The 22,300-nt window shown below is 37.9% G+C and overlaps 1 long non-coding RNA gene across 1 annotated transcript; it reads left to right on the forward strand.

Annotated features, from left to right (window-relative positions):
• The first annotated feature begins 2,786 nt into the window (after positions 1-2,786).
• LOC147342468 (uncharacterized) lies at positions 2,787-6,645 on the forward strand. Its single transcript, XR_015158150.1, has 2 exons — positions 2,787-2,915; positions 6,395-6,645. It is a non-coding gene; the product is annotated as an uncharacterized LOC147342468 (long non-coding RNA).
• The last annotated feature ends 15,655 nt before the right edge of the window (positions 6,646-22,300 follow it).

Genomic DNA, 22,300 nt, shown 5'->3' on the forward strand with positions numbered 1-22,300 from the left:
CAGTAAGTCTGAGTCCTACTTACAAACGCAGGGAGAGGCACTAATGGGTTTTTGTTTCGCAGGACTGAGTTCAAAGGGTCCTTCTGCTCAACTGTCAGTCCCACACGGCATCCTATTAATATTAAACAGAATCCATCCTTCCCCTTCTTTTCTATCCACGCCAAACTTCTTGTTATTTGAAGTCATATTTAGCAGAAATAGCAGATCCCTGTTTCTCTAGACTGACATGACCTGAGATTGAGGTAGAGTTTAATTTGGTATCTTTGTTGTCAGTATAGTGAGCCAGAACCTGAATCAGATCATTGAACCGAAGGATGACTTCTCTCTTCGATAGCACTTTGGGGAAGCAAACAAAAACAAAACCTTTGATGTATTGTTAAATGAAAAAAAGCAAGATGTAGAACAATGTGTATTGAACGTTATTATTTGTTGTATTTAAGACGCATATCCATATATGAATGCTTGTATCTATATAGGATGTCTCTGGAAGAATGCTCTAGAAACTGTTAATAAAGATTACCTCTGGTAAGGGAACTGATGGCTGGGACTGGGGTGGAAGCTGGGGCAAGGCAGGGGGAAGGGTGCAAGAAAAAATTAATTATTTTTCACTGACTACTCCTTTAAAGCTTTATCAATGGGTGTGCATGTTCTAACTACCCCTCAAAATAAAGATTAAATTTCTTAAAGGAGAAAAGTTTACTTCCTCTGGCCTAGCTCCTCGTTTCACGGCAATCAGACTGCGTCTCTCAGGACTCTATACCTTTGATTTTGAACAGACTTGGGAGGAGGAGCTGGCACAAGAGGAGGCGGACCTTCAGGCACATTTCCTTCCCTCCATAGATGAGGCGCCCCCCCCCCCCACACCCCCATCAACATCTTCGGAGTCTCCACGGACAAAAAAGACAAAATGAAGGGGCAGGAACCAGAGCCTATTGCTTTGCACAAGAGAAAGTGATCAGCTGTTTTCTTTAAAACAGAACAACAACAACAAAAATCCTCTAATCTCACTCTGAGTTACATTATGAACATTGCAAGAGTCAGTGCAGAGAGTTCCACCTGCCAGCCAAGGATGTGTTTCTGTTAAATTTTAATCACAACACTAGAGTTTATTAATTGTTTCAACAAACAGACATCTACGTCCATTCATTAAAAAAAAAAAAAAAAAGGAGGGGGGACAGGGTAAATAAATCAACCTTCAGATCGCGTTCTTCTGCAAACACCAGCTGCACCGGAACAGGAAGGCAGCCTGTGAGCAGACTCCCACTGCAACCCTTGCGGGGCTGTCCGCGCATGCGCCCGGAGCCTGTTGCTGTGTCTTACGGCCCACAGGAAAGAACCTCAGCGGAAATCAAGAAGGCAGAACAATTGTGTGAACCTACCTCCCCTTCTTACCCTCCAAACATCTGGCTCCTGCGTGTGTCACCTCTTTGATTCAAACCTGCCCTGGGATTATTGATAAAGAAAATCTCCATCTGGGATTGGAAGGGCGGGGTAGTGGTGGTGTGGTGGGCCAACTACTTCTTCATTAAAGAACAATTAGTATAGGTTCACTTTTTGAAGCAGGTTGGTTATAAACTGTGTTTTTGAAACTGTCCAACTAACTCTTTGCAAACTTTTATGGAGAGACTGAAACAAAAGCTGGAAGCAAAGAGATAGCAAGAAAAGCCCCTACGACTGGGCTATGGGAAAAACTTAAACAGCCAAGATGCCATCTTGGTATTGCAAGCCATAGGGAACTCTGTGTCTTTTAACATAATGCGTTTATAAACACAGATGTCAGGGATGACAAGTTTATTTTTGTAGTTCCACATCTTAGGGTTCCCCCAGTTGATTCTTTTTCTTACCTTCTTCAATGTCAGAGTAGCCAAACAGGATTCAAGTGATGTATCTTTGATGGCTTGCTTCCCTGAATTGTCTCTATTCAATTTACAGGACAGACATTTAATTCCACCTGTGGTCTCAGCAATTTTGCAATTGTCACAACCATTGTCCTGCTCGTTTCATTTTACTGAGGTGCTTTGGATAACAACCTCCTGGACTTATTTTGAATGCAGTTTGATAGTAATGTTGCCTGGAGATCAGCTATTAAGTTTATGTGCTTGTCAACTTTTAACTCTATGTCTAATTTTAAAATGATTAGAACCACTTACATTAGGTTGGGCTCCAGTGTTAAGTTGCAGGCAGGACTTGATGATTGCAGGCTGCATGCTTAGTCTGCAGGGCACTGCTTTCCCTTCTCTTTTCCGCCTCTCTCATTATCAGCACTTGCACCCAGAGACGGGTGGATGGGTGGATGCAGCAAGTGAGGGAAATAAAGTGCTGCTGAGCCAGCACCACGGGAAGAAATTTAATAGGGTTAAATGCAAAGTCGTGCATTTAGACTGGAAAAAAGAAATCAATTGCACACTTTTACTGTCTGAGCCACCAGGGAAGGCCTTATTGCACACTTTTAGATTGGGGGAGACTGAGTTGGCAGCCACATACATGACAGAGATTTGAGAGCTTAGTTAACTACAAGCTTATTTTTAAAAAATTAAAAATTGTGGTAGAACTTACAATGCACTAAAAAGCACTGTTCTAAACACTTTACAAATATTAACTGTTTTCATTCTTTATGAGCAATGTTATAAGATAAGTACTATCAATAAGCCTAATTATCAGATGGGAAACAGGCAGAAAGAGACTAAATAATTCACATGTAGTTACATAGCTAGAAAATGCCAGCTGCTGCTAAGTCGCTTCAGTTGTGTTTGACTCTGTGCGACCCCATATGCATGGTCATAAACCATGGTCATAAACCAAAGAATGAAGACAATCTCCTGAAGCTGGAAAAAACAGGAAAACAGATTCTCCCCTAGACCCTCCAGAAGGAAACAAACCTGTCTACCCATTTTAGACTCCTGACCTCTAGAATTGTAAGTTAATAAATTTGTTGTTTTAAGCCAGTAAATTTGTTATTGCAACAATAAGAAACTAATCAGTTCAGTCACTCAGTTGTGTGCAACTGAGTGACTGAACTGAAATGCTTACTTATAAGCATTTTATAAACCAAAAGGAAATTAATTAATTAACCTTTATAGAATCTCATAACTCATAAAAATTTACTCAAAACAAAGAGCAAGCTTTGTAGAATAGAAAATGGTAAAATGTTTAGACAACAACTTAGGAAAAGATCTTTGGGGTTGGAGCTTGGTGAAGATTTCTTAGACATAAATCCAAAAACGTAATCCTCAAGAAAAAAAATGATCAACTGGAATTAATAAAAATCAAAGCAAAATTTTGATCTACAAAAGGCAGTTCAAGAGGAAATAAACAGGTTATAGACTTCAAGAAAATATTTGTAAACCACGCACCTATCAAAGATGTATCAAAAATAAAGAATTCTAAAACTTCTATTGTAAAATGGTCAAAAAATCCAAGTAGAAAGTGGAGAAAATTTAAAAAGGGAAATTTCTACAAAGAAAATCAGTTCAGTTCAGTCTATCAGTAGGACTCTTTGCAACACCACAGACTGCAGCTTGCCCGGCTTCCCTGTCCATCACCAACTCCCAGAGCTCGCTCAAACTCATGTCCATTGACTCGGTGCTGCCATCCAACCATCTCATCCTCTGTCATCTCCTCTTCCTGCCTTCAATCTTTCCTAGCATCAGGGTCTTTTTCAATGAGTCAGTTCTTCACATCAGATTAATACACCACCCAAAACATCAATTTCATATCTATCTGTAGATTCATTTTTTTGCTCTATGTATGTCGCTATCCTTTGCATACTCCTTTAAACTGGTAGCAGCATCTTATTGATTTTATCTTTAATCAATGAACTAAGTAAAAAATTTAAATGTGTTAAAATATATATATGTATATTTTTGACAGTCATTTCACCACCTTCATATCTGGGTTGTTACAACAGATTCCAAAATTTTCTTCCCATTGTTCTTCCCATATCTCACCTCTCTACTGCTGACATTGTGGCTAAAATATTCCTTTCAATACAGAAGTGCAATTTTCATTCTTTGGCTCAAAAGTCTTGTGCTGACTCCTGATGATTCCTCTCAAAGTAAAAGTGAAAGTTGTTAAAATTGTTTACCAAATGGTGTCTCAGTCTGCTCCAACTGTCCTGTCCATCTGGATGTTTCTTAAACACAAAAGGCATGTTCCTGCTTCAGATCTTGTCTCCTTGATTTTCAAAGTACCGTTAGTCTTACCCTCAAATACAGACATGGTTCACTCATCACCTCCATTACATCTTCCTTAAATATAATTCTCTCAATGATTAATATGCTGTTCATTCTTTAAAAAAATTAATTCCTTTAATTCTCAATTCTCCCTTGATTCATTTATCTCTGAAGCTTAAATTGCTATGTATTTTTTTCTTTTTCTTTTTTTATTGAAGGATAATTGCTTTACAGAATTTTATTGTTTTCTGTCAAACCTATGGGGAGGGACATGGGAGGGAGGTTCAAAGGGGAGGGGATATATGTATACCTATGGCTGATTCATGCTGAGGTTTGACAGAAATTGCTATGTTTTAAATTAACTATTTTATTGCCTATTTTTCTCCACAATAATGTCAACCCCAGAAGAGTAAATGTTTTGCCTCTTTTGTCATTGTGCTGTACTGTGCTTAGTCTCTCAGTCGTGTCCGACTCCTTGTGACCCCTTGGACTGTAGCCCACCAGGCTCCTCTGTCCATGGGAATTCTCCAGGCAAGAATACTGGAGTGGGTTGCCATGCCATCCTCCAGGGGATCTTCCCAACCCAGAGATCAAACCCATGTCTCCCTCATTGCAGGTGGATTCTTTACCATCTGAGCCATCAGGGAAGCCCAAGAATACTGGAGTGGGTAGCCTACCCCTTCTCCAGGGGAACTTGCTGACCCAGGAATTGAACCAGGGTCTCTTGCATTGCAGACGGAGTCTATACAAGCTGAACTACCAGGGAAGCCCATTACTTCATACCAGTGGTCTGTAAATAATCATGTATATAAAAGACAGGGTTGTATTACACAGAGATTAAATAAAGCAACTGAAAAATGCAAGGAGACCAGGAAAAAATGAAACAAATATATTAGAACATAGGATTGAAGGATTAGCAGTGTAATATATGATAAAGAAATAGAGCACCTGTTAATAAAGAGTTCATAAAAACAACATATCATGTGAGGAGAGAAAAAAATATATCCAATACACACTATAAATCCTGAACAAAGATAAACATCAATGCAAATGGTTTGCTATAAATATTTTAGAAGAAATTGTTAGGTAATGATCTTCATGACTTTGAGATGTGAAGAAATTGCTTCAATGACTCACTTAAAAAAGGTATAGAGGAAATGATGAATAAATTTGACCCCATTCTATGTCAATGATAAATTTAACTCCACTGTACATTGATACATTTTTACTGTGTAAATTAAGCAAAATTCAAAGACTATTCAGAGATTGAAAAAAAATAGCAATACATTTTTCTAAGTAAAAACAGTGAAAAAGTGAACGTTGCTCTTTGCGATCCCATGGACTATACACTTCATGGAATTCTCCAGGCCGGAATACTGGAGTGGGTAGCTGTTCCCTTCTCCAGGGGGTCTTCCCAATCCAGGGATTGAACCAAGCAAAATTGAAAAACTAATCAGAGGTTGGGCAAGATATTTTCAACAGACTAATTGACCAAAGGACTGTTATCAAGATTATCTAAAAAATTCCTGCCAAGAAGTAAGAGACATACAACCTAATGGAAAATTCTGGATATGAAAAGGATTTGAAAAGTCAGTTCAGAAAGAGGAGAGTCTAATAGACACAAATATGACAATATAACTAGGAATCAAGAAAAGGTATCTCAAAAAAGAGAAATACCAACATAATGCTAAAAATTCTATGACCAGATTAAACAATGTTTGCAATAATTGTAGACAATAGGGACTTCCCTGGTGGCTCAGAGGTTAAAGCATCTGCCTGCAATGCGGGAGACCTGGGTTCAATCCCTGGGTCAGGAAGATCCCCTGGAGAAGGAAATGGCAACCCACTCCTGTATTCTTGCCTGGAGAATCCCATGGGTGGAGGAGCCTGGTGGGCTACAGTCCACAGGGTCGCAAAGAGTTGAACATTACTGAACGACTTCACTTTCACTTTCACTATAGCATTTATAAACTACTGATTGGACTATAAATTTTTAAAATATTTTCAGTATTTAGCAATATCTATCAAAATTGAAGGTACACATACCCAGTTAATAGCAATTTCACTTAGATATCCAAATAAGGAGGCCTTAACATTCCCTGAAGTTTGACTACACATTATTTCCTAAGTATAGGTAACTGACTTTTTAAAAACATTTTTTTTACTACAATTATTTGAAAAAACTTGCAGTTATAAATTCTTTCCTTTTTTGCCCTTTTTAGTAAATCTTCTCCCATGCTCCTGCCAGTTTTACGACTCTAGGATGACTTTCTCAAGAATCTGAGACCCATTCATCTGAAATCATCAAGAGAAGAGTATGCCTGTCTCCGAGCTTCTGTAGAAAGTTAGGAACTTAACTTTTGATAAGGACGGTTAGCAATACAGATGAACTAATCATAGAAATAAACAACTGAAAACTCAGAAATGACTCATTGTGTTAGCCCACCCCATTGACCATGTACCCCTTAACCCCTCTTGTATTTTTCCGTCAGCCCACTCTGTGCTTAAATCCTTCCCGTGTTTTGTTTCAGAAGAATTGAATTCAATTTTGTACATTGTATAGAGCTGAACAGTATTTTCTTTGGCTGTAACTCTGCTTGATACAATACTTCTTTCACAGTGTATAGATGAATATTTGGTATAACTACTTTTATGGCAGAAAGTGAAAAGGAACTAAAAAGCCTGTTGATGAAAGTGAAAGAGGAGAGTGAAACATTTGGCTTAAAGCTCAACATTCATAAAACTAAGATCATGGCATCTGGTCCCATCACTCCATGGAAAATAGATGGGGAAACAGTGTCAGACTTTATTTTTGGGGGGCTCCAAAATCACTGAGATAGTGATTGCAGCCATGAAATTAAAAGATGCTTACTCCTTGGAAGGAAAGTTATGACCAACCTAGATAGCATATTCAAAAGCAGAGACATTACCTTGCCAACAAAGGTCCGTCTAGTCAAGGCTATGGTTTTTCCTGTGGTCATGTATGGATGTGAGAGTTGGACTGTGAAGAAAGCTGAGCGTCGAAGAATTGATGCTTTTGAACTGTGATATTGGAGAAGACTCTTGAGAGTCCCTTGGACTGCAAGGAGATCCAACCAGTCCATTCTAAAGGAGATCAGTCCTGGGTGTTCATTGGAAGGACTGATGCTAAAGCTGAAACTCCAGTACTTTGGCCACCTCATGCGAAGAGTTTACTCATTGGAAAAGACCCTGATGCTGGGAGTGATTGAGGGCAGGAGGAAAAGTGGATGACAGAGGATGAGATGGCTGGATGGCATCACCAACTGGATGGACATGAGTTTGAGTAAACTCCAGGAGTTCGTGATGGACAGGGAGGCCTGGTGTGCTGCAATTCATGGGGTTGCAAAGAGTTGGACATGACTGAGTGACCAAACTGAACTGAAGTGTATATTAGCCAAAAATTAAAAACTGAAATGTCTCTGAAAAAAGGAATGAAGTAATTTAGTATGTGAAGTGATACAAAAAAAATTCTCTTCAGTAGGCAAAATGAACTAGATTTATATTACACAGCACTGAGTGAAAAAATAGGAAGCAAAATATATACTGAATATTGTTATAAATATATAGCAAAATATATATTTTAAAAATATTTTAATAGCATAAATTATATATTTATAACATATAAATGATATTATATTAGCCCCATATTAGTCCTATGAATTGGTCCCATATTCATCCTAAGGTTCTGTAATAGGTCCATGTAAAGGAAAATATAAAAATTTGAATCTGTATACAAGTTTCAATATACTATCCATTCTAAACTCCATCCCTATGGCAAAGAAAAAGTTTAAAAGATGGATAGAAAAATAATTAGCAATATCTACAATATAGCCAGCAAATTCTGTGATAAAAAACCAACTCTAAATTTTATGAAGATGACAGCTGATCTTTTAACCTCAGTTTTAAATGTATTTCCACATTTCTAAGATTCAGGATTTTAATATTTGCATAAATAAAAGCAACATGAATAATATTTTTGAACTTTTAATTTCAGATCTCAAATCTTAGTTTATCACTGAGAAATATGTATTTCACAAGGAAGTGTGGTGGAGGACGTAATGAAAATGTACATAAAAAACATGACTAAAACTAGAATTATTCTGTCTAATAAAAGATGTGAATGTTGCAGGTGCTTGTCTGAGAAAATTACTCAGTTGCTCTGAGCTCAGTTTCCTTGATTATAAAATCAAGCATGGATGACAGGGCACACAAGGTCCCTTAAAACTTTGACATGAATAAAAAGGACCTAATTTATTCAGTGACAAGTAGCTTATCCTCTGGTCAAATGTTCCTTGATTATTACAAAAAGATACGTTGTTATTGTACTTCCATTACTTTCTCCAAGCATTTTTCCTCACAAAGAACATATTAAATACTTTGATAGAGTAAAAATAATTTTCTAACCAGGTACTTCTTTGTTAATATCCTGCCATTCATTTTTTTATTCCTCCAGAGAGTACTGAGGAAATATATATAATTATATAGACAAAAATATATATAAATATAGACAAATAATATAGACAAAGTTACAAAATTATACTCTTCTTTACCATGTGCTAAATAATGTAACAATCTCTTCCTACAGTGATCCTATCCATCTTTTAAGCAACAGAATATTAATAATTGATACCAAGAAGGAATGGTGAATGCCAGATCCAAAATTAAACAAATTACTTCTTTTTAAATTTTTTTTCTTTTTTTAATTTATTTATTGACTGCACTGGGCCTTAGGTACAGGATCTTCGATCCTCATTGTGCCATGCAGGGTCTTTAGCTGTGTCTTGCGGGATCAGTTTCCCTGACCAGGGATTGAACCCAGGGCCTCTGTCTTGGGAGCTCAAGGTCTTAGCCACTGAATCACTAGAGAAGTCCCACAAATTACTTTTTAAAATAAAGTATTTTTTCATGACACTGCTTTGATATGGAAAACTCATATTTCAGAAAATGACATACAGATATCTAATGAGCAATTGATAGTCTTCAGAGAAGCAAAGTATGTTTATATAAACTGAAAGGCCTTCAGTGGATTTGCCCTTATTTTTCTCGTGAAAAGAAATGGAGAAATTATTGTTGATAATCTCTTGAAATGGGGACACAGTGTGTGGAAATGGGTTGCCAGACAACATTTGAATGAAACTCTCTAGTGTAGGTTATAGAAAAATATAACAATAGAAAAAAGTTGCAATTATTGCTATACTGACCTATGAGTATTTCAAATGTACAAAAACTTACAAAATAACAGATTATATTATTTAACAAACAATAGCATTTTGCCAAATTTATTTTAGGCTTTCAGTAAGGTCGCTTAGTCATGTCTGACTCTTTGCGAGATCATAGACTGCAGCACGCCAGGCTTCCCTGTCCATCACCAACTCCCGGAGCTTGCTCAAACTCATGTCCATTGAGTCAGTGATGCCATCCAACCATCTCATCCTCTGCCATCCCCTTCTTCTCCTGCCTTCAATCTTTTGCATCAGGGTTTTTTCTAGTGAGTCAGTTCTTCTCATGAGCTGGCCAAAGTATTGGAGTTTCAGCTTCAACATCAGTCCTTCCAATGAATATTCAGGACTGATTTTCCTTAGGATTGACTGGTTAGATCTCCTTGCAGTCCAAGGGACTCTCAAGAGTCTTGTCCAACACCACAGTTCAAAAGCATCATTTCTTCAGTGCTCAGCTTTCTTTATAGTCCAACTCTCACATCCATGCATGACTACTGGAAAAATCATAGCTTTGACTAGATGGACCTTTGTCAGCAAAGTGATGTCTGTGCTTTTTAATATGCTGTCTAGGTTGATCATAGTTTTCCTTCCAAGGAGCAAGTGTCTTTTAATTTCATGATTGCAGTCACCATCTGCAGTGATTTTGGAACCCCCCCAAAATAAAGTCTGCCACTGTTTCTGTTGTTTCTCCGTCTATTTGCCATGAAGTGATGGGACCAGATGCCATGATCTTAGTTTTCTGAATGTTGAATTTTAAGCCAACTTCTTCACTCTCCTCTTTCACCTTCATCCAAGAAGCTCTTTAGTTCTTCTTCACTTTCTGACATAAGGATGATGTCATCTGCATATCTGAGGTTATTGATATTTCTCCCTGCAATCTTGATTCTAGCTTTTGCTTCATACAGCCCAGCATTTTGCATCAAGTACTCTGCATATAAGTTAAATAAGCAGGGTGACAAGTTGACTCCTTTCTCAGTTTGGAACCAGCCTGTTGTTGCATGTCTAGTTCTAACTGTTGCTTCTTGACCTGCATACAGATTTCTCAGGAGGCAGGACAGGTGGTCTGGTATTCCCATCTCTTTAAGAATTTTCGACAGTTTGTTATGAAAACTTTATTCTAAAAATTAATATATATGTGTATACTTATAAACATTATCCAATAATTATACCTAAATTATGACTGTGAAATATCATCAAAATTTCATCTGCAACCTCATACTCATTATCTGTCAATCTATTAATACTCTATCTTGTGAGGTCTTTTTCTGGTATGTATGAGCAAACACTGCCATACTTTGCAGAGACAAAACTTCCAGAGGACAATTTTATGAGAGTAATTAGGGTCTATTGGCATTGTGATTTTACTCTAAATTTTCTCTCTAAAAGACTTGGAAAGGGTAGGGGGGGAGTGCATTTAAACAATAGTCCTAGTTTTTTAAATGGAAAGGGCCAGCCAACATATTCATAGAATAAACAGGAACAAACTGATTCCCATTGAAAAATCAAAATTTCCACTTCTCTACTACCACCACCTTTGTTCAGTCTACAATGTTATTTCAGATAAACTTACAGTTAACTTCATCTCTCAGAGTGTAGTACCTAATTGTGTTGCTTTTTTTTTTTTAGCAATCATAGTTTAAAATTTTTTAACCAACTAGTTTAATTTATTAACCAACTAGTTTAATTTATTAACCAACTAGTTCTAAAATTTATACAAAGCACCCATTGAAATAATAGGCAGAAGACATATAGATATAAATTCATAGGAATTCAGAGAAAAAACAAGCTCACAGCTGGTGACTAACAACTTCTCAACTAAATAATTAAACAATAAAAACAGAAACAAATCAAATGACAAATTATTAAGACAATGTATATTGATGAGCACAACTTTACCTGGTGACTGTGACTTAACATTTTCTAAGATGAGCGAGTTGTTTTGCTTATGACTACTCATAACCTGACAACTGACTTGAATTTAATTTACTATCCTTGCTGACTTGTAACTACCATGCATTAATAAATTCCTTGTAACTGTACTTTATCATTTATGTTAAAATTTGATTTTATCATTTTTCACAAGAGTCATATGCTGCTTTTCACTCTGCGTCATTTTTTTTAGTGTAAGATTGATATTTCCTAAAATACATTATTATCAATGTATTATGATCTTCTAAAGAGCTTATCCCTGTGGGCCTATGGGGAGAACTTAGAGAATAATTGATGATTGTCAATGTTACTGTTTGAGACACTCACTGTACCAACTATAGTTCTAATACTAAGTGTGCAGAAAATTTCTTACAAGGAAAGGATAATTCCTTCAGGTCCAGTAAGAAGCTTAGAGTTCCAATGTAACTTTAGCTTATTCCTTGTTTTTATTTGAAGTTTGTACCTTCTCACTTAATAATTAATTATTCAGGCTTATAATGATTGTTTCAGTTTGCCACACAGGCATTTGTTGTTCAGTCACTAAGTCGTGTCTGACTCTGTGACCCCATGGACTGCAGCATGCCAGGCTTCCCTGCCCATCACTATCTGCCAGAGCTTGCTCAAACTCATGTCCATTGTGTCAAGTGTGACATCCAACCATCTTATTCTCTGTCACCCCCTTTTCCTGCCCTCAATCTTTTCTAGCATCAGGGTCTTTTTAATGATTCAGCACTTTGCATCAGGTGGCCAAAGTATTGGAGCTTCAGCTTCAGCATCAGTCCTTCCATGAATATTCAGGATTGATTTCCTTTAGGATTGACTGACTTGATCTCCTTGCTGTTCAAGGGACTCTCAAGAGTCTTCTTCAGCACCGCAGTTCAAAAGGATAAATTCTTTGGTGCTTAGCCTTCTGTATGGTCCAACTCTCATATCTGTACTCATTTTATTTCACTTGGTTGTATTGAGCTTCACAGATACTCCTTTTTTTTTTTTTTTACCACAAATTGAAGGTTTGTGGGAACCCTACATCAAGCAAGGCTATTGGTGTCATTTTTCCAACAATATTTGCTCACTTTGTGTCTCTGTTACATTTCAGCAATTCTCACAATGTTTTAAGCTTTTTCATTATTGTTATATTTACTATAGTGATCTGTGATATTTGATGTCACCATAATAAGTTTCTCCTCCTTCCCTCAATCTTTCCTAGCATCAAGGTATCTTTAATGAGTCAGCTCTTATCAGGTGGCCAAAGTATTGAACCTTGCCTATAAAGATACTGAACTTAACTGCTAAATGTGTGTGTTATGTGCCTGCTCCACTGACTGACTGTCTCCACTTCTCTCTTCCTCTCCTTGGGCCTCCCTATTTCCTGAGACAGAACAAAATTGAAATTAGGCCAATTAATAATAATAACAATACTCTCTCTAAGTGTTCAAGTGAAGGGAAAATTGATATGTCTTTCACTTTAAATCAAAAGCTAGAAATGGTTAAGCTAAGTGAGGAAGTCAGATCAAAAGCAGATAAGCCAAAACTGAGCCATCTTGCACCAAACAGGTGCAAATGTAAAAGAAATGCTCTTAAAGGAAATTTAAAGCGCTATACCAATGAACACACTTGTGTTAAGAAAGTGAGACAGCTTTATTGCTGATATGGAGAAAGCTTGAGTGGTCTGGAGAGAAGATTCAGTCACACCATTCTCTTAAGCCTAATCTAGAGCAAGGCCCTATGTCTGTCCAGTTGTATGAAGGCTGAAAGATCCGAGGAAGCTAAAGAACAATAGCTTGGTTCATAAGGTTTAAGGAGAGAAACCATTGCTGTAACCTCCATACAAGATGAAGCAGCAAGTGCTGGTATAGAACTTTGCAGCAAGTTATCCAGAAGATCTAGCCAAGATAATTAATGAAGGTGGCTATTACCAAACAATAGATTTTCAGTGTAGATGAAACAGTCTTGTATTAGAAGCAGGGACTGTCTAGGGCTTCCATAACTAGAGAGAAGTCAGTGCCTGGCTTCACATTTCAAAGGACAGTTTTGTAAGGGGCTAATGTAGCTGGTTATTTGAAGTTGAAGCCAATACTTATTTACCATTCTGAAAATCCTAGGGTCCTTAAGGATTACTCTGCCTGTGCTCTGTAAATGTTTTGGAACAAGAATTTGGATAACTGCACATCTGTTTACAGTATAGTTTAGAAGGCAATGGCAACCCACTCCAGTACTCTTGCCTGGAAAATCCCATGGACAGAGGAACCTAGTAGGCTGCAGTCCATGGGGTCACTAAGAGTCTGACACGACTGAGCAATTTCACTTTCACTTTTCACTTTCATGCATTGGAGAAGGAAATGGCAACCCACTCCAGTATTCTTGCCTAGAGAATCCCAGGGACGGGGGAGCCTGGTGGGCTGCCATCTATGGGGTTACACAGAGTCGGACACGACTGAAGTGACTTAGCAGTTACTGAATATTTTAAGCCCACCATTGTGAATTAGCACACAGAAAAAACATTGCTTTCAAAATATGACTGTTCATTGACAACAAACCTGGTCACCCAACAGCTCTGATGGAGATGTGCAGTGGGATTAATTTCATTTTCATGCCTGTCAACACACTGTCTATTTTGCAACCCATGGATCAAAGAGTAATTTCAATTTTCAAGTCTCATTATTTAAGAAATACTTTTTATAAGGCTATAGCTTTTTTCTCTGATGAATCTGGCAAATTAAAAACTTTCTGGAAAGGAATGACCATTCTACATGCCATTAAGAACATTTGAGATTCCTGTTAGAGGTCAAAAGATCAACATTAATAGGAGTCTGGAAGAAGTTGGTTCCAACCCTCATGGGTGGATCTGAAACTTTCAAAGCTATCTGCAGATGTCACAGAACTAACAAGAAGTAGAATTAGGAGAGGAACCAGAAGTTATGACTAAATTGCTGTGATCTCAGGATAAAACTTGAATAGATGAGGAATTACTTCTTATGGATGAGCAAAGAAAGTGTTCTTGAGATGGAATCTACTCCTAGTGAATATACTGTAAAGACTATTAAAACAACAAAAGATGAGAATATTATTAATACATAAATTTAGTTGACAGGGTTTGAGGGAATTGAGTGCAATTTTGAAAGATGTTCATCTGTGAGTCAAATGCTATTAAATGGCATAAAAGGAAGAGTCAATCAGTGTGGCAAACTTCACTGTTATCTCATTTTAAGAAATTGCCATAGCCACCCCAGCCTTCAGCAACCAATACCCTGATCATTCAGCAACCATCAACATTAATGCAAGACCCTTAACTAGCAAAAGGATTATAATTCATTGAAGGTTTAGATGATGGTTAGCATTTATTTTCTTTTTTAATGGTAATTTTTAATTAAGGCATGTGCATGTTTTTCACATATAGTGCTGCTACTGCTAAGTCGCTTCAGTTGTGTCCGACTCTCTGCGACCCCATAGACGGCAGCCCACCAGGCTCCCCCGTCCCTGGGATTCTCCAGGCAAGAACACTGGAGTGGGTTGCCATTTCCTTCCCCAATGCATGAAAGTGAAAAGTGAAAGTGAAGTCGCTCAGTCGTGTCCGACCCTCAGTGACCCCATAGACTACAGCCTACCAGGCTCCTCCATCCATGGGATTTTTCAGGCAAGAGTACTGGAGTGGGGTGCCATTGCCTTCTCCAAGATATAGTGCTATTACCACTTAATAGTCTAGACTATCGTATAAACATAACTTTAACATGCACTGGGAAACCAAAAAAAATGTGTGACTCACTTTATTGCAATATTTGCTGTATTGTATTTGGAACATGGGGATATTTGGAACCAAACCTTCAATATCTCTGAGGTGTGTCTGTATTGATTTTATTTCTCAGAAGTACAAAATTAACAGAGACTATAAACTCCTATTCTCAGCAAGATGGCAGCTATCGTTTTCCAATTCTCCACTAATGACACTATAAAACCTGGAAATAAAATAACAGACAAACAAAGAATGATGCTGACACGAATGTTTAGAAGAGGAGGATGAACTAGGGATCACAGGGCTGGAAGAACAGCATCTCAGGGCCTCCATTCTGCTTTAGAATACAGAGCAGACCCACTGTCTTCCGAACTTTAACAAAGCAGGAGAAAAAACCCTTTCACTATGGGTTGTAAGGAAGTCCCACTGCAAACATGAAGAAAACTATTCTCTGGCGGGTGATTCCTAACAAAAACAAGTGTCTTGACTTTGGGAGCACTCTCAGTCTACAGGATCAGTAGACTTCTTTTGGGATTGAACTAACGTGAAGAAGCCATGGCAGGGGGCCTTCTTTGTCCCTTTGTGGTACAAAGAGTCAAGGGAAAGGGTCCTCCATCTCCCACCTAAAGACAGTTGTGTGGCCTGACAAAGGGGCTTCAGTGAAGTGAACCAAGGAAGTGCTCTATTCAGATGGGTCACTGTCTCCCATCCCCCACTTAGAGGCACTGGGCAGCCAAGCTGGAAGAAGTACCTTTTGCCCCTGAAGGCAGAAAATCAGCAGGGGGTAGCAGGCAGCATAAACAAGGATTAGCATTAACCCCAAGAACACACACAAAAATTGAGACCAAAGGTATCATAAAGGCTCTAAAAGCTAAATTGGTACTAGAAACACAGCCCACACAAATAGAACAAATTGCATGCATATCTCAACAGGCTGACTATCTGCTAAAGTAAAAGATTTAAATATAACACAGTCTTCTAGCATAATAGCCAATATGTGCAGAATTAAATTTAGAAGTATTAATTGTGCCGAGGATCAGGAAATTCACAATTTGAATGAGTCACAAGCAATCAGTGCTTGCTAATATAGAGATGAATCAGAGATTGGAATTATCTAGCAATGATTTTAAAGTTGGCCAGCACAAAATGTTTTAAAATCAATTACAAATAACCTTGAAGCAAATATATATATAGAATCTACAAAAGCAATAAAGGTATGAAAAAGAACCGAATGGACATTATAATACTGAAAAATGGAATACAGAAAATTAAAGTGAAGAGGTTCAATAGCAGAATAAATATGACAGAGGGAAGACTCAGTGTACTTGAAGATGGAATAGTAGAAATTACCCAGATGAACAAGAGAAGGAAAATACACACAAAAGAGAAGGGAACAAAGCTTTCAAGATCTGTAGAAAGATAATCAATAATCCCCATATCTGTGTTATCCAAATCCTAGAAAGAGAGGGAAAAGAAATTAAAACTGAAAAAGAAAAAGGGCTAAAAATTTCTAAAGTTCAATAAAGGACATAAACTTATAAATTAAGAAAGCTGAGTCTATTGAAAAAAGGATAAGTGCACAAGTATTCATGCTAATACACATCATAGTTACATTCTTGAAATTTAAAAACAAAGAAAACTGAAATTTAAAAACAAAGAATTGTAAACAATGAGAGATAATGTCCATTATGTGTAGGGGAACAGTGATTTGAAAAACAGTTTTCATGTGAAATCAAGGAACTTAGACGAGGTGTTATAACATTTTTCAAGTTATTAAAACAAACAAAAAACTGACAACCTGAATTCTGTGGCTAGTGAAAATATCCTTTAGGAATGAAGAGGGAATAAATAATTCCCAGAGGGAACAAACCAAGAGAAGGTATCACCAGCAGATTTCTCTTTAAAAAGTGATGAAAGTTCTCCAAAAAGAAATACAATAATTCTAGAAGTCTTAGATTTCCAGAAAAAGAATGAACAATAGAATTTATAAAATAATGGTAAATACTGTCCTCTTCACAGATTTTTGAAATTCAAACTTTATGTTTGAAACAAAAATGAGAACGTTGTCAAGGGTCTCTAAATAAATGGAGAGGAGATACTCCGTATATTTGCATTTCCAAACTTAGAATAAAGAAACCTAAAAAGAAGCAAGAATCTACCTTTCATTTGCAGTGATACAGTGTTGTTTCAGAACTGTGCTATACTTAGTCACTCAGTTGTGTCTGACTCTTTGCGACTGCATGGGAGCCTGCCAGGCTCCTCCATCCATGGGAATTCTCCAGGCAAGAATACTGCAGTGGGTTATCGTGCCCTCCTCCAGGGGATCTTCCCAACCTAGGGATCGAACCTGAGTCTCCCACATTGCAGGTAGATTTTTTTACCATCTGAGCCACCAGGGAAGCCCAAGAATACTGGAGTGGGTAGCCTATCCCTTCTCCAGGGGAACTTACTGACCTAGGAATCAAACCAGGGTCTCCTGCATTGCAGATGGATGCTTTACCTGCTGAGCTACCACTGAAGCCCAAGATTAAAGTTCTAACCCCTCAATAATTTCATTAAATATAAGTGATCTACATATAAAAATTACAGACTTAGCAGACTAAATAGAAAATAAAAGAGGAATTGTTACGACTATATGTTTTCTACAAGAAGCTTACCTCAAGTACGTAGTAAAATTGAAAAAATATATGATACATGTATCACTAAAGAAATAGCGACCATTATCCCAGATGAAATGGCGGATACAGCTACTGAGCCTGAATCATTTAGAAGATAAGGAAATATTATAAGCCATTTCATGTACATAAATTTGCAAAATTAAGAAAAATGGACTAGAAAAGTCCTCAAAACCAGAAGCTACCAAATATCTGTCAAGATGAAATAGACAATCTAAATAAACCTAGAACTGATAGCTTATGGTGAATGATGTTGGATTCGTGATCTCCAAAGAAGAAGGTTTAGCTTCGGGACCAGAGACCAGCCTTGACAACTGAGGGCTCTTATGTGGCAGAAGTTTTATTACAGTGAAAAGGCGAGAGAAAGCTTCTGACCCAGACACCAGAAGGGAATGGAGAGTGCCCCTTTGCTAGCCTTTAGCAAGGGAACTACATACTTTTCAATCAGTTATTACAATAAATCAAGAGAATGTCTCAAGGCTGTAAAAATTTTACCAGACCCACTCCCACAATTTACATTTTAGGATAACAAGATTAGAACTTAACACTAGAAAGATCCTACCAGACCCACACCCATAATATATATTCTAAAATATCAGGATTAGTCAGAAGGTTTTCAGGAAGGAGAAACTGTCCTCAAGCAGGATACATTGTTGTTATATAATCCCTAGAAGGCAATGGCACCCCACTCCAGTACTCTTGCCTGGAAAATCCCATGGATGGAGGAGCCTGGCAGGCTACAGTCCGTGGGGTCGCAAAGAGTCGGACACGACTGACTGAACGACTTCACTTTTACTTTTCACTTTCATGCATTGGAGAAGGAAATGGCAACCCACTCCAGTGTTCTTGCCTGGAGAAACCCAGGGATGGGGGAGCCTGGTGGGCTGCCATCTATGGGGTTGCACAGAGTCGGACACAACTGAAGTGACTTAGCAGCAGCTGCAGCACAGAGTTTAAACTGAGTAGTTTGTTGTGTAATCATCAGTTCCAGGCTTAGAGAAAAAAACTGTTTTATGTGACTAAGACTAAGGAATGTAAAGGAAAAGAAAGTTTGTCCTTTCTTCCTCCTTGAGAATTCCAGACCCCTATCTCCTCCTTGAGAACCCCAGACCCCTCTGTCCTAGGGGACCCCTGGACTTCTTATCAACCTGCCCAGGACTTGACTCGCAGAACCTTTAAAGACATTTAATCCATACTTTAAAAGCTCCTGAAATATAAACTTCTAGTCTCAAATGGTTTCACTAGAGAATTCTACCAAACATTTAAAGGAGAATCAATGCTCATTTTATACAAGCCCTGTCAGAATGTAGAAGAGAAAACACACTCCAATTCAAGCTGTGAGGCAAATATTACACTAAGACTAAAACCAGATATTGTATCAAAGGAAAACACACACACACACACACAACTATACACTTCATGAATATGTTGTTGGTGAGGAAGAAATCTGTACATTTATATGAGCAGGCAGATGAAGAGATGTAAGCTGTGGTTGTTTTTCAGTTGCTAAGTCGTGTCTGACTCTGTGACTCCATGGACAGCAGCATGCCGGGCCTCCTTGTCCTTCACTATCTCCCAGAGTTTGCCCAAGTTCATGTTCATTGAATCGGTGATGCCATCCCACCATCTCATCCTCTGTTGCCCTCTTCTGTTGCCCTCAATCTTTCCCAGCATCAGGGTCTTTTTCAATAAGTTGGCTCTTCACATCAGGTGGCCAAAATAATGTGGTTTCAGCTTCAGCATCAGACCTTCCAATGAATATTCAGGGTTGATTTCCTTTACGATTGACTGGTTTGATCTACTTGTTGTCCAAGGGACTCTCAAGAGCCTTCTCCAGCACCACAGTTCAAAAGCATCAGTTCTTCAGCACTCTGCCTTCTTTATGGTCTAACTTCCACATCTGTATATGACTACTGGAAAGACCATAGCTTTAACAAACAGACCTTTGTCAGCAGAAGCAATGTCTTTCTTTTTAATACACTCTCTAGGTTTGTCATAATTTTCCTTCAAAGAAGCAAGTGTCTTCTAAGTTCATGGCTGCAGTCACCATCCACAGTGATTTTAGAGCCCAAGAAGATAAAATCTGTCACTGTTTCCACTTTTCCCCCTTCTATTTGCCATGAAGTGATTGGGACCGGATGCCATGATCTTTCTGTGTGTGTGTGTTTATATTGAGTTTTAAGTGGCTTTCTCTCTCCCTTCTTTCACTCTCATCAAGAGGTTCTTTAGTTCCTCTTTGATTTCTCCGATTAGAATAGTAACATCTGCGTATCTGAGGTTGTTGATGTTTCTCCCAGCAGTCTTGATTCCAGCTTGTAACTCATCCAGCTTGGCATTTCACATGATGTACTCTGCATATAAGTTAAATATATATTGCATATAAGGGACAATATATACCTTGACCTACTCCTGTCCCAGTTTTGAACCAGTCCATTGTTCCATGTCTGGTTCTAACTATTAATTCTTAACATGTATACAGGTTTCTCAGGAGGCAGGTAAGGTGGTCTGATATTCCCATCTCTTTAAGAATTTTCCACAGTTTGTTGCGATGCACAGAGTCAAAGGCTTTAGCATAGTCATTGAAACAGAAGTCCATGCTTTTCTGGAATTCCCATGCTTTCTCTATATTCCAATGAATGCTGGCAATTTGATCTCTGGTTCCTCTGGCTTTTTTAAACCCAGGTTTTACATCTGGAAATTCTGAAGCCAAGCTTGAAGGATTTTGAACATAATCTTACTAGCATGTGAAGTGAGCACAATTGTCCGGTAGTTTGAACATACTTTAGCACTGCCCTTCCTTGGGATTGGAATGAAGACTGACCTTTTCCAGTCCTGTGGCCACTACTGGGTTTTCCAAATTTGCTGACGTATTGGGTGCAGCATTTTATGGGACAAAAGGAGGTTGTTGTCTTTATTTGGCAAAGAAGATGTTTATTCTCAGGCAACTTCTTTTGCTTAAATCTCAATGGAGCCATCATGACAAAGAATTGGGGGAGTGTTGGGTGGTCTTAAGTCATATGTGAGTGTTTTCCAGGAGCAGTGGGATAGGCTGGCTATGTACATTTAGATCTTTGAGGCAAATCTTCAGCTCAGTTCAGTCGCTTAGTCACGTCCAACTCTTTGAGACCCCATGGACTGCAGCATGCCAGGCCTCCCTGTCCATCACCAACTCCAGGAGTTGATTTCAACTCATATCCCTTGAGTTGGTGATGCCATCCAACCATCTCATCCTCTGTTGTCCCCTTCTCCTCCCGCCCTTGATCTTTCCCAGCATCAGGGTCTTTTCCAATGAGGCAAATCTTAACAATCAAAATCTTTGTTTAAAGGAGAAAGTTATGTGCATCCATAATTCTCTTTTATTTCAAATAAATGGCCTAGTTGTATAAAATTGTTATAAAACATGAAAAAGGGTTGCACTATCTTGTACATAGAGGTTATTATTATTTGTGAAAAAGAATTTCAAATGATATAGACAAATGTGAGAGGTGTTTTGGCTGAATATTTTAATTAAACTATTTTCAAACACACATTATGCAGTCCTTAAATGTCTCAAATTTAAGATGAACACTTTTTAATATTTTTACAAAATTTTCCAATAACTCAATTCATTCTCAATTCACAAATGCCATCATATAACTTTGAAAATAGCTATAATTGAGGCTTTCAGCACACAAATAAATGACAGGTTCTTGATTGTTGAAAATGACAGATTAAACATTCACTGAAGAATTTTCTTTTTATTCATATATATGCAGATCATATGGTAAAAAGTATAGAAACCTAAATTTGCTTTATTTTATTCTTTTTTTTTTTTTTGGAAAGTAGTATTGCCCTATTAATATTATAATTATGTAATAATAATATTTTTATATATTTCATATAGTGTTGAAACATAATAATGTTTTTTATTCTTTGGGAATGAAGCCAATTGGGAACCATGTAGACTCAACTTTCCAACATTTAACTTTCAAATGCATATATTTTATTCTTTAAATTCATGAATTATCAAGCAGTAGGGAGGCAGTGTGATCTAAAGAAGAAAAAATATATATATATTTTGATCATAACTGAATTTGAGAACCATTTCCTTTTACTTGGGTACATTATTTAACTTGAATATCAGGTTTTCACCTTTAATACTGGCAACATCATCCATTGCACAGGATTGTATGTAATAACAATGCACATGTAAAATGGTCTAGAGCATGTTATAGAAATTGTTCATTTTTTCCAGTGTATTCTTTTTGGTGGTGGTTTAGTCACTAAGTCGTGTCTGACTCTTGTGACCCCATGGACTATAGCCTGTGAGGCTCCTCTGTCCATGGGATTTCCTGGGCAAGAATACTAAAGTGAGTTGCCATTTCCTTCTCCAGGGGATTTTCCTGATGCAGGGATAAAACCTAGGTCCCCTGCATTGTAGCCAGATTCTTTACCGAATGAACCACCAGGGAAGCCCATATACTTTCAGTTCAGTTCAGTCACTCAGTCGTGTCCAACTCTTTGCAGGCCCATGGACTGCAGCACGCCAGGCCTCCCTGTCCATCACCAACTCCT

Source organism: Bos grunniens, chromosome 29 (genome assembly GCF_055505025.1).
Source record: "Bos grunniens cultivar Pamir isolate PY7600 chromosome 29, Bosgru_T2T1.0, whole genome shotgun sequence".
NCBI classification, from domain to species: domain Eukaryota; kingdom Metazoa; phylum Chordata; class Mammalia; order Artiodactyla; family Bovidae; genus Bos; species Bos grunniens.